This window comes from Tachysurus vachellii, chromosome 7, assembly GCF_030014155.1.
Source record: "Tachysurus vachellii isolate PV-2020 chromosome 7, HZAU_Pvac_v1, whole genome shotgun sequence".
In the NCBI taxonomy this organism is placed as follows: domain Eukaryota; kingdom Metazoa; phylum Chordata; class Actinopteri; order Siluriformes; family Bagridae; genus Tachysurus; species Tachysurus vachellii.
In genome coordinates this window covers 5,491,297-5,502,160 of record NC_083466.1, presented here as the reverse complement: position 1 = coordinate 5,502,160, position 10,864 = coordinate 5,491,297, and the positions used below count along the sequence as shown (strand labels likewise).

The 10,864-nt window shown below is 41.0% G+C and overlaps 4 non-coding genes across 4 annotated transcripts; 2 read left to right on the top strand and 2 right to left on the bottom strand.

The window, feature by feature from the left end:
• Positions 1 to 4,574: 4,574 nt before the first annotated feature.
• trnaw-cca (transfer RNA tryptophan (anticodon CCA)) lies at positions 4,575 to 4,646 on the bottom strand. The gene has a single exon. It is a non-coding gene; the product is annotated as a tRNA-Trp (tRNA).
• A 902-nt stretch (positions 4,647 to 5,548) lies between these two features.
• Positions 5,549 to 5,620, top strand: trnad-guc (transfer RNA aspartic acid (anticodon GUC)). Its single transcript has one exon. It is a non-coding gene; the product is annotated as a tRNA-Asp (tRNA).
• A 4,064-nt stretch (positions 5,621 to 9,684) lies between these two features.
• On the top strand, positions 9,685 to 9,757 carry trnak-uuu (transfer RNA lysine (anticodon UUU)). Its single transcript has one exon. It is a non-coding gene; the product is annotated as a tRNA-Lys (tRNA).
• Positions 9,758 to 10,042: 285 nt separating this feature from the next.
• trnaw-cca (transfer RNA tryptophan (anticodon CCA)) lies at positions 10,043 to 10,114 on the bottom strand. Its single transcript has one exon. It is a non-coding gene; the product is annotated as a tRNA-Trp (tRNA).
• Between the last annotated feature and the right edge of the window lie 750 nt (positions 10,115 to 10,864).

The window sequence follows — 10,864 nt, the reverse complement described above, 5'->3', positions numbered from 1 at the left end:
TGTTGAAGGTACATAAGTGCAGACACACTTTTACACGATTATAAATCTCCCTTACAGACTACTGTACTGTAGGCTAGATGGATGCTTTGTGCTTAATTATGTTTTATTAACAATCAGCAATCAGGTGTCCACCTGTTCATTTGGCTTGCTGTTTCATAATGAGCCAACCTCTGACATTAGTGTGATGAGGTTGGTGCAGAGCTTTGCTGCCTTCTCATCAGTCACCACTTGATGAAGTCCTGCTGTCTTGAAGCCCTGGGAAGTCAATAGCTTTTTTAACAACAAGGTTTAGAGCATGAGCTATGCAAATGGTACTCCTTAGCTGTAATTGTTGGCACATGCTATCATATTAGCAGCTGTATCATTGACAAGACATCTAATTTTAGACTGAATCCCCCATTCCTCAATGAGAGATGTGTTCACTGTTTGCTGCTGTATGTGAAGCAGGAAATTTTCCTACTCCCAACAACACCATAGCAAGTTGTTCTTTACTGTCAGTGAAATGGCAAGTAACAGCTAAATAAGAATCTATATGAATTAATGTCACATCTGTAGCCCTAACCACTTCTTTAGCTCTCTCTTTCTCCTCTGTAAACCTTTTCTCCACCTTTGTCTTCAGTGTTTGCCTTGATGGGAGCATGTACGTATGTAGGATCCAAGAGGCTGACAAAATTTCTGAAGCCAACATCCTCCACAATGGTAAAAGGCTGCGAGTCTTGGACAATCATGTTCACAAGAGCCTCATCAATCTTGACTTTTTTTGTTTCCTACAACACAGAAAGAGAGAGAGAGACACATCTTGGACAGAGGATCTGGCACTGTCATGCTTTGCACGAAAATGCCTCAACTTGGATGATGTATTATTATTATAGACCAGCTGCTGGGAGCAAATCAAACACTGGACCTAAAAACAGATTAAGGATAGACCTTGTCTAAAAAGTATAAAGTGTGAACCATTTAAAAAAGATCATGTTATAAAGCGGTGCACAAAAGTCTTTTCTTGCATTCTTATATTTTACAACTTATTACTACTATCCAATATATATATATATATATATGAATGATAAAATATATGACATTAAATGTTACATTGAATCGTATAATTGCCCAATGATGAATGAGATTTAAGTTATAAATATAGGCTTTACTACAAAACCATATATATATCCACCTTATTGGGCAAAATCAAATAAAAGTGTTCCCACATTTCAGAACGCGATCTTTTTGTAACAGGCTTTATTGACAACTCGCACCAATAAGCTCTCCTAAACTCGCTACAGTAATAGATTGTGTCGTGTAAGGCTTCGTGCAATGCTCATGTTATTGTGTTTCTTTCACATGTAGAGTAAAATTGCTAACGTATAAAATGTAACTGTGCTAATTTAAATGATGTAATAGTGTGTTAGTGCTCAAACTGTCAAAGATGGATAAAACAAGAGTTTGTTTTGCAAACGTTTCCAAAGAAGGGATGTTTAAGTGTTATAATGTGTTGATTTAATCATTTTAAAATGTATGTTGTGCAGACTGGTGTTTGTTTCCTGGACAAATTGTTGGATGATATGATTGAAACATGGATAATCTGAGTGGATTCTTCTGGATAAACTCTTTGTCACCTTGTCGTCATGTATCGACTTTTCAGCTCTTGGTTCTTCTGTTCTTGATAACCTGGATGTTATTTCTGGGGAAGTGGTAGGACTGAGACTTTACTTCATGCACATTGCCCTGGACTGAGACATTTTTCTTACATATTTTTTTTGCATCCTTAGAAAAGGAAAGAGACTGAACATTTACACATTGGGGAAATCCTTTTTAAAATGCTTGGCTTATAATTGTTTTGTTTATATTTGTTTCAAGTTAATTGTCAGTTTATTTTAATTACTTGGGTTTTCTGAAGTGCCAGAACATGAAAAAAAAACATTCACATATACTGCCACAATATACATTCCTGGTTAACAGTTTCTGTGTGTGGCACTGATTCATTTGTTTTAATATTTCCCCTTTATGATGCTTTCAGTTGTTCTTTCAAACTCGAGTTTTTCTTTCTTTCTTTAAAGTCAGATGTAGGATGTTGCTCTGTGCAGCTCAGTGTTGTGTTTGGATTTAAACAAAAATAAACAAGTTAAATAAAAACAACAAACATGACAGATACGACAGAACACAGCTCTGTGACGATTCTGTATAATAGTGCTGTATGTGCTGAACTTTACACGTCTCTAGAAGGCCACACCCAGGAAGTGACTTTTTTATTTATTTTAAAACATTTAAGAGACGATTCTGTCTTTGCTTCACACTTTCCCTTTTTTCTTTTCCATACTTTTGCCAGAGTCTCATGACAAGTTCATACCTAATAATCTGTAGTCTCTGTGTTTGTAACAGTGTTCAGTGTTAAATGTGAATTGAACTGAACTTTCTCACACTGAACATTTGTGCACAAGAGCAGAAAACAAATGATGCACTAATAAATAAGTCAGTTCTAGTTACTAGTTACGTAAAAATACCAGGAATTGGTCTGTAGTGGTTATACCATCTGTAGAGATAATGCTATGTGGAGAGAAGGTTTCCTGTGTAAAACTGTAACACAAACATATTAAAGTACACACATTATATAAAATGAAGCAACAATACTTTAACTCACACACATTGCAGTGGTAAATTACAGAGACTTGCAATCCATCTTAACAGAAGTGACAAAGCATGTGAGGTCTAATTCTTATATCCTGCAAAGCCTAAAACTCTTTCCTTAGTTCTGGAGATTTCCTCATTACCTCATTGCTGGTCTGAGTGAATGGTCTTAAATAGTTCATATAGTTAAATGTTATACTGTATATGTGGAGTCACGGCTTGTCTTTAGTGAACTTCTAATTTAATTACAAATTGCTCCAATCTACATCTGGAACCAATATTCGATTAAATCCAATCTAGTTTCTACAGTAACCAAATGTTTCTCTTAAAACTAGTTAATTTGACCTAGTCAGGTTGTTTATATCTGTTTTTCTGACTCCATCAAACTAGAATAGAAATTATAAATGAAATAAATAAAGTGTAGCATTAATGTTCTAACTGTAATAGTACAAGATGTCCAAAACAGAGCGTTTACTGGGTTTCTGATCTTCACTGTTTACTGGGTCCAGTAATAACCAGTCACAGTAACTTGTATTCGGCCTTTTCATAACATCACACAGAATAATTCAATTTAAAAAATATCACAAATTCAAGATATGTTTCTGAAATAACAAAAATTGAAAACTCACCTAGTGAAAGCCACAGACACATGAATATAACAGTGAACATGATAACTGGTTTTTGCTGAATAAAAATATTCTGAGGTCTTTATGAAGACTAATAGGTTAAGGTCATAAAGGTTTATGTCACAAGTATGTGGCTTTACATTCAGGAGTGAGGTGGACTGGAAGACTCCAACAACACAATTTTAGAGGTCGTTACATATGAAACACAACATTAGTACATGCACTCAGGGTTATTATAATAAAAGAAAATTGATGTGCATTTATTCTTCTGATAGTTTAATCCTATGTGCTCAGTTGTTTTATCTGAACTGGTTTATCTGTAATGATCTTATCTACTGAGATTAACCATGACAGGAGTTAAGATCATATTTGTGCAGTATGTATGATAAAACAGGTAGAGACTTTATCATAGAGGGATTATTGTGAAAAGGATTTGAAAAGAATATGAGCAGGTTTAGGGGGGCACGGTGGCTTAGTGGTTAGAATGTTCGCCTCACACCTCTAGGGTTGGGGGTTCGATTCCCGCCTCCGCCTTGTGTGTGGAGTTTGCATGTTCTCACCGTGCCTCGGGGGTTTCCTCCGGGTACTCCGGTTTCCTCCCCCGGTCCAAAGACATGCATGATAGGTTGATTGGCATCTCTGGAAACTTGTCCGTGGTGTGTGATTGCGTGAGTGAATGAGAGTGTGTGTGTGCCCTGTGATGGGTTGGCACTCCGTCCAGGGTGTATCCTGCCTTGATGCCCGATGACGCCTGAGATCCCCGTGACCCGAGGTAGTTCGGATAAGCGAACAAAAAATTAAGAGATGAAAATCATCTGATTTACAAAAAAAATTAATTGTGCTGTTTTTGTGTTAAAATAGGAAAAGTTGGGGAATTTCTAAAGGCCAGCATTTGGGACTAGACTGCGCCTGCCCCGTTTCAAGTTAAATGGCAAAAATAGGATGCCAGGTTCAGTGATCAGTCCTGACCCGTTTGGAACTAAACGGCACAAGCTGATCAGAGCCCGGATAGCTCAGTCGGTAGAGCATCAGACTTTTAATCTGAGGGTGGCTGAAAAGTGAAAAGCATGCTTTAGGTTGCTGCTGATGTCTGAATGCTTCAATGATCCAGAGGGGAGAAAATGCTTGGCTTGCTGCTGCTTTTTTGTACAAATCATGTGCTCGGAGCAGATAAGATAAACCGAGATCAGTGTGTTTTCCATCTTAATTGCTGCTACCTGTGCAACAAAAGCATGACCATCGCAGAAATCCGATGGCATGTAAGTCATCGCATTTGACTGTGCATAAAAAGCCATGGCACACTAATGTGTATGAAAGAGAAAGGCATGACCCCGACATGATTTGAACACGCAACCTTCTGATCTGGAGTCAGACGCGCTACCGTTGCGCCACGAGGTCCCGAAACCAAGACAAAACTGCAGCATAACGCAAACATAGACTCACACATACTTCTCCATCGACGAGGACAAAAAAATATGCGGTTGAAAGTCAGAGACAAGCAGTGGGCCGTGACCGCTGCAACTAGTTTAGTAGTAGTTTTTGTGTTAAAATAGGAAACAGACAGATCGCTTGAAGCCAGCTGATCATCTTCAATAAAATGAAATTTTGAAATTCTTGAAATGCTGACCTTGAGAAATTCCCCAGTGGATTTCAGTGTTTTAGCCACAGTTTGTGTGCCACCCAGCCTGCGTGCCTTTGGCTGGTCTCTGCTTCAACCAAACCTCATATTGAAAATCATCTAATTTACAAAAAAAAAATAATTTTGCTGTTTTTGTGTTAAAATAGGAAACAGACTGAACTCTTGAAGCCAGCTGATCGTCTTCAATAAAATGCACTGTATCTCTGCCTGTCAATCGGAAAACTGTGATCGCTCACACTTCTCTGACAAAAGCAGCAAACTGATCCTAATTAGTATAATGGAACAGGTTTGACAAAAGCAGCACTGCCATGCCCCAAGACTCAATCAGAGAGCAAGATGCCACACAGTTTGATTTGATCCCTAAACCTGGCACCCTATTTGCGGCATGTAACTTGCACTCGATGGGGAGGTTGCTTTGTAGTTCCAACTGTAACATAGCCAAGAATTCTCTGACAAAAGCAGCAAATTGATCCTAGTTAATATAATGGAACAGGTTTGACTAAAGCAGCACTGCCAAGCCCCAAGACTCAATCAGAGAGCAAGATGCCACAGTTTGATTTGATCACTGAACCTGGCACCCTATTTTCAGCATTTAACTTGCACTGGGGCAGGTGCAGTCCAGTCCCAGTTGCCGGCAGCCTTCAACTTTCAGGACAGGTGTTCCTCGTTAGTATAGTGGACAGTATCTCCGCCTGTCACGCGGAAGACCGGGGTTCGATTCCCCGACGGGGAGGCTGCTTTTCCGCCCAGTTGAAACTCTAAGAAGTCCAAGACATCTTGGACAAAAGCGGCACTGCCCTAAACGTGCGTGTGGAAGACAGAGTTTCGATTCCTTGATGGGGAGGTTGCTTTGTAGTTCCAACTGTAACAAAGCCAAGAATTATCTGACAAAAGCAGCAAATTGATCCTAATTCGTATAATGGAACAGGTTTGACTAAAGCAGCACTGCCAAGCCCCAAGACTCAATCAGAGAGCAAGATGCCACACAGTTTGATTTGATCACTGAACCTGGCACCCTATTTTCGGCATTTAACTTGCACTGGGGCAGGCGCAGTCTAGTCCCAAATGCTGGCCTTGAGAAATTCCCCAGTGGATTTCAGTGTTTTAGCCACAGTTTATGTGCCACCCAACCTGCTTGCTTTTGACTGGTCTCTGCTTCAACCAAACCTCATATTGAAAATCATCTAATTTACAAAAAAAAAAGAATAGTGCTGTTTTTGTGTTAAAATAGGAAACAGACTGAACTCTTGAAGCCAGCTGATCGTCTTCAATAAAATGCACTGTTTCTCTGCCTGTCAATCGGAAAACTGTGATCGCTCACACTTCTCTGACAAAAGCAGCAAACTGATCCTAATTAGTATAATGGAACAGGTTTGACTAAAGCAGCACTGCCAAGCCCCAAGACTCAATCAGAGAGCAAGATGCCACACAGTTTGATTTGATCCCTAAACCTGGCACCCTATTTGCGGCATGTAACTTGCACTCGATGGGGAGGTTGCTTTGTAGTTCCAACTGTAACATAGCCAAGAATTCTCTGACAAAAGCAGCAAATTGATCCTAGTTAATATAATGGAACAGGTTTGACTAAAGCAGCACTGCCAAGCCCCAAGACTCAATCAGAGAGCAAGATGCCACAGTTTGATTTGATCACTGAACCTGGCACCCTATTTTCAGCATTTAACTTGCACTGGGGCAGGCGCAGTCCAGTCCCAGTTGCCGGCAGCCTTCAAATTTCAGGACAGGTGTTCCTTGTTAGTATAGTGGACAGTATCTCCGCCTGTCACGCGGAAGACCGGGGTTCGATTCCCCGACGGGGAGGCTGCTTTTCTGCCCAGTTGAAACTCTAAGAAGTCCAAGACATCTTGGAAAAAAGCGGCACTGCTCTAAACGTGCGTGTGGAAGACAGAGTTTCGATTCCTTGATGGGGAGGTTGCTTTGTAGTTCCAACTGTAACAAAGCCAAGAATTATCTGACAAAAGCAGAAAATTGATCCTAGTCAATATAATGGAACAGGTTTGACTAAAGCAGCACTGCCAAGCCCCAAGACTCAATCAGAGAGCAAGATGCCACACAGTTTGATTTGATCACTGAACCTGGCACCCTATTTTCGACATTTAACTTGCACTGGGGCAGGCGCAGTCTAGTCCCAAATGCTGGCCTTGAGAAATTCCCCAGTGGATTTCAGTGTTTAGCCACAGTTTATGTGCCACCCAACCTGCTTGCTTTTGACTGGTCTCTGCTTCAACCAAACCTCATAGAGAAAATCATCTGGTTTACAAAAAAAAAAAAAGAATAGTGCTGTTTTTGTGTAAAAATAGGAAACAGACAGAACGCTTGAAGCCAGCTGATCATCTTCAATAAAATGAAATTTTGAAATTCTTGAAATGCTGGCCTTGAGAAATTCCCCAGTGGATTTCAGTGTTTTAGCCACAGTTTGTGTGCCACCCAGCCTGCTTGCCTTTGGCTGGTCTCTGCTTCAACCAAACCTCATATTGAAAATCATCTGATTCACAAAAAAAAATTAAATGTGCTGTTTTTGTGTTAAAATAGGAAACAGACTGAACTCTTGAAGCCAGCTGATCGTCTTCAATAAAATGCACTGTATCTCTGCCTGTCAATCGGAAAACTGTGATCGCTCACACTACTCTGACAAAAGCAGCAAACTGATCCTAATTAGTATAATGGAACAGGTTTGACAAAAGCAGCACTGCCATGCCCCAAGACTCAATCAGAGAGCAAGATGCCACACAGTTTGATTTGATCCCTAAACCTGGCACCCTATTTGCGGCATGTAACTTGCACTCGATGGGGAGGTTGCTTTGTAGTTCCAACTGTAACATAGCCAAGAATTCTCTGACAAAAGCAGCAAATTGATCCTAGTTAATATAATGGAACAGGTTTGACTAAAGCAGCACTGCCAAGCCCCAAGACTCAATCAGAGAGCAAGATGCCACAGTTTGATTTGATCACTGAACCTGGCACCCTATTTTCAGCATTTAACTTGCACTGGGGCAGGCGCAGTCCAGTCCCAGTTGTCGGCAGCCTTCAAGTTTCAGGACAGGTGTTCCTCGTTAGTATAGTGGACAGTATCTCCGCCTGTCATGCGGAAGACCGGGGTTCGATTCCCCGACGGGGAGGCTGCTTTTCTGCCCATTTGAAACTCTAAGAAGTCCAAGACATCTTGGAAAAAAGCGGCACTGCTCTAAACGTGCGTGTGGAAGACAGAGTTTCGATTCCTTGATGGGGAGGTTGCTTTGTAGTTCCAACTGTAACAAAGCCAAGGATTATCTGACAAAAGCAGAAAATTGATCCTAGTCAATATAATGGAACAGGTTTGACTAAAGCAGCACTGCCAAGCCCCAAGACTCAATCAGAGAGCAAGATGCCACACAGTTTGATTTGATCACTGAACCTGGCACCCTATTTTCGACATTTAACTTGCACTGGGGCAGGTTCAGTCTAGTCCCAAATGCTGGCCTTGAGAAATTCCCCAGTGGATTTCAGTGTTTTAGCCACAGTTTATGTGCCACCCAACCTGCTTGCTTTTGACTGGTCTCTGCTTCAACCAAACCTCATAGAAAAAATTATCTGGTTTACAAAAAAAAAAAAAAAAGAATAGTGCTGTTTTTGTGTAAAAATAGGAAACAGACAGAACGCTTGAAGCCAGCTGATCATCTTCAATAAAATGAAATGCTGGCCTTGAGAAATTCCCCAGTGGATTTCAGTGTTTTAGCCACAGTTTGTGTGCCACCCAGCCTGCTTGCCTTTGGCTGGTCTCTGCTTCAACCAAACCTCATATTGAAAATCATCTGATTTACAAAAAAAATTAATTGTGCTGTTTTTGTGTTAAAATAGGAAAAGTTGGGGAATTTCTAAAGGCCAGCATTTGGGACTAGACTGCGCCTGCCCCAGTTCAAGTTAAATGGCAAAAATAGGATGCCAGGTTCAGTGATCAAATCAAACTGTGTGGCATCTTGCTCTCTGATTGAGTCTTGGGGCTTGGCAGTGCTGCTTCAGTCAAACCTGTTCCATTATATTAACTATGATCAATTTGCTGCTTTTGTCAGATAATTCTTGGCTTTGTTACAGTTGGAACTACAAAGCAACCTCCCCAACAAGGAATCGAAGATTAGTAGCACAACACTGGAGATAAGAGGAAAGGGCTGTGTTTTTTTTCGCAAACGCTGCTGCTACAAATCCCGCCTTCCGGTTAAGGTTCGGCTAGAATCAATCCATAGGCCTAAAAGACAAATGTGCCAACCAATAGGGTGACAGGGAGGCGGAACAATACCAATTCTCGGGTTGGAAACGAAGATCAGTACGATAGCCCCAGCCTTCACGAAAATCTGCCAAAAATGTCCATGAAATTCCACCATTTCAGGTTTCAATCTCTTTGACTTCTAAAAGTTCTACACACTAGCTGGCCTACAAGTCCTTTGTGTTATTATATGTCTCAGATAATGGGAAATCAGTGGTAACGGAAATAGAAGACACATTAGATTTCATCCTGGAATACTGCAGATGATGTTGGATATCGCAAAATTCACAGAAAGTCCATCATGGTTTATAAATAAATTGTCTAACGCGCCAAGGACCAGAGGGGATATACATATTCTGATCCAGAGCACAAGATCGGTTTAATCACCGGAATCCTCTTAAACATGCGTGGACACAGACCTGATTCCGATATTCCAGCAAGATTACAGAGCAAAAGATCAAAATAATCAGAGGACACATCTGAACGCACAGTTTCACAGTCCTGACCCGTTTGGAACTAAACGGCACAAGCTGATCAGAGCCCGGATAGCTCAGTTGGTAGAGCATCAGACTTTTAATCTGAGGGTCCAGGGTTCAAGTCCCTGTTCGGGTGTTTGTACATGTAGGTGGGTGAAAAGCATGCTTTAGGTTGCTGCTGATGTCTGAATGCTTCAATGATCCAGAGGGGAGAAAATGCTTGGCTTGCTGCTGCTTTATTGTACAAATCATGTGCTTGGAGCAGATAAGATAAACCGAGATCAGTGTGTTTTCCATCTTAATTGCTGCTACCTGTGCAACAAAAGCATGACCATCGCAGAAATCCGATGGCATGTAAGTCATCGCATTTGACTGTGCATAAAAAGCCATGGCACACTAATGTGTATGAAAGAGAAAGGCATGACCCCGATGTGATTTGAACACACAACCTTCTGATCTGGAGTCAGACGCACTACCGTTGCGCCACGAGGTCCCGAAACCAAGACAAAACTGCAGCATAACGCAAACATAGACTCACACATACTTCTCCATCGACGAGGACAAAAAAATATGCGGTTGAATGTCAGAGACAAGCAGTGGGCCGTGACCGCTGCAACTAGTTTAGTAGTAGTTTTTGTCTTAAAATAGGAAACAGACAGAACGCTTGAAGCCAGCTGATCATCTTCAATAAAATGAAATGTTGGCCTTGAGAAATTCCCCAGTGGATTTCAGTGTTTTAGCCACAGTTTGTGTGCCACCCAGCCAATGTTAGAGGCCTTTGGCTGGTCTCTGCTTCAACCAAACCTCATATTGAAAATCATCTAATTTACAAAAAAAAAATAATTTTGCTGTTTTTGTGTTAAAATAGGAAACAGACTGAACTCTTGAAGCCAGCTGATCGTCTTCAATAAAATGCACTGTTTCTCTGCCTGTCAATCGGAAAACTGTGATCGCTCACACTTCTCTGACAAAAGCAGCAAACTGATCCTAATTAGTATAATGGAACAGGTTTGACTAAAGCAGCACTGCCAAGCCCCAAGACTCAATCAGAGAGCAAGATGCCACAGTTTGATTTGATCCCTAAACCTGGCACCCTATTTGCGGCATGTAACTTGCACTCGATGGGGAGGTTGCTTTGTAGTTCCAACTGTAACATAGCCAAGAATTCTCTGACAAAAGCAGCAAATTGATCCTAGTTAATATAATGGAACAGGTTTGACTAAAGCAGCACTGCCAAGCCCCA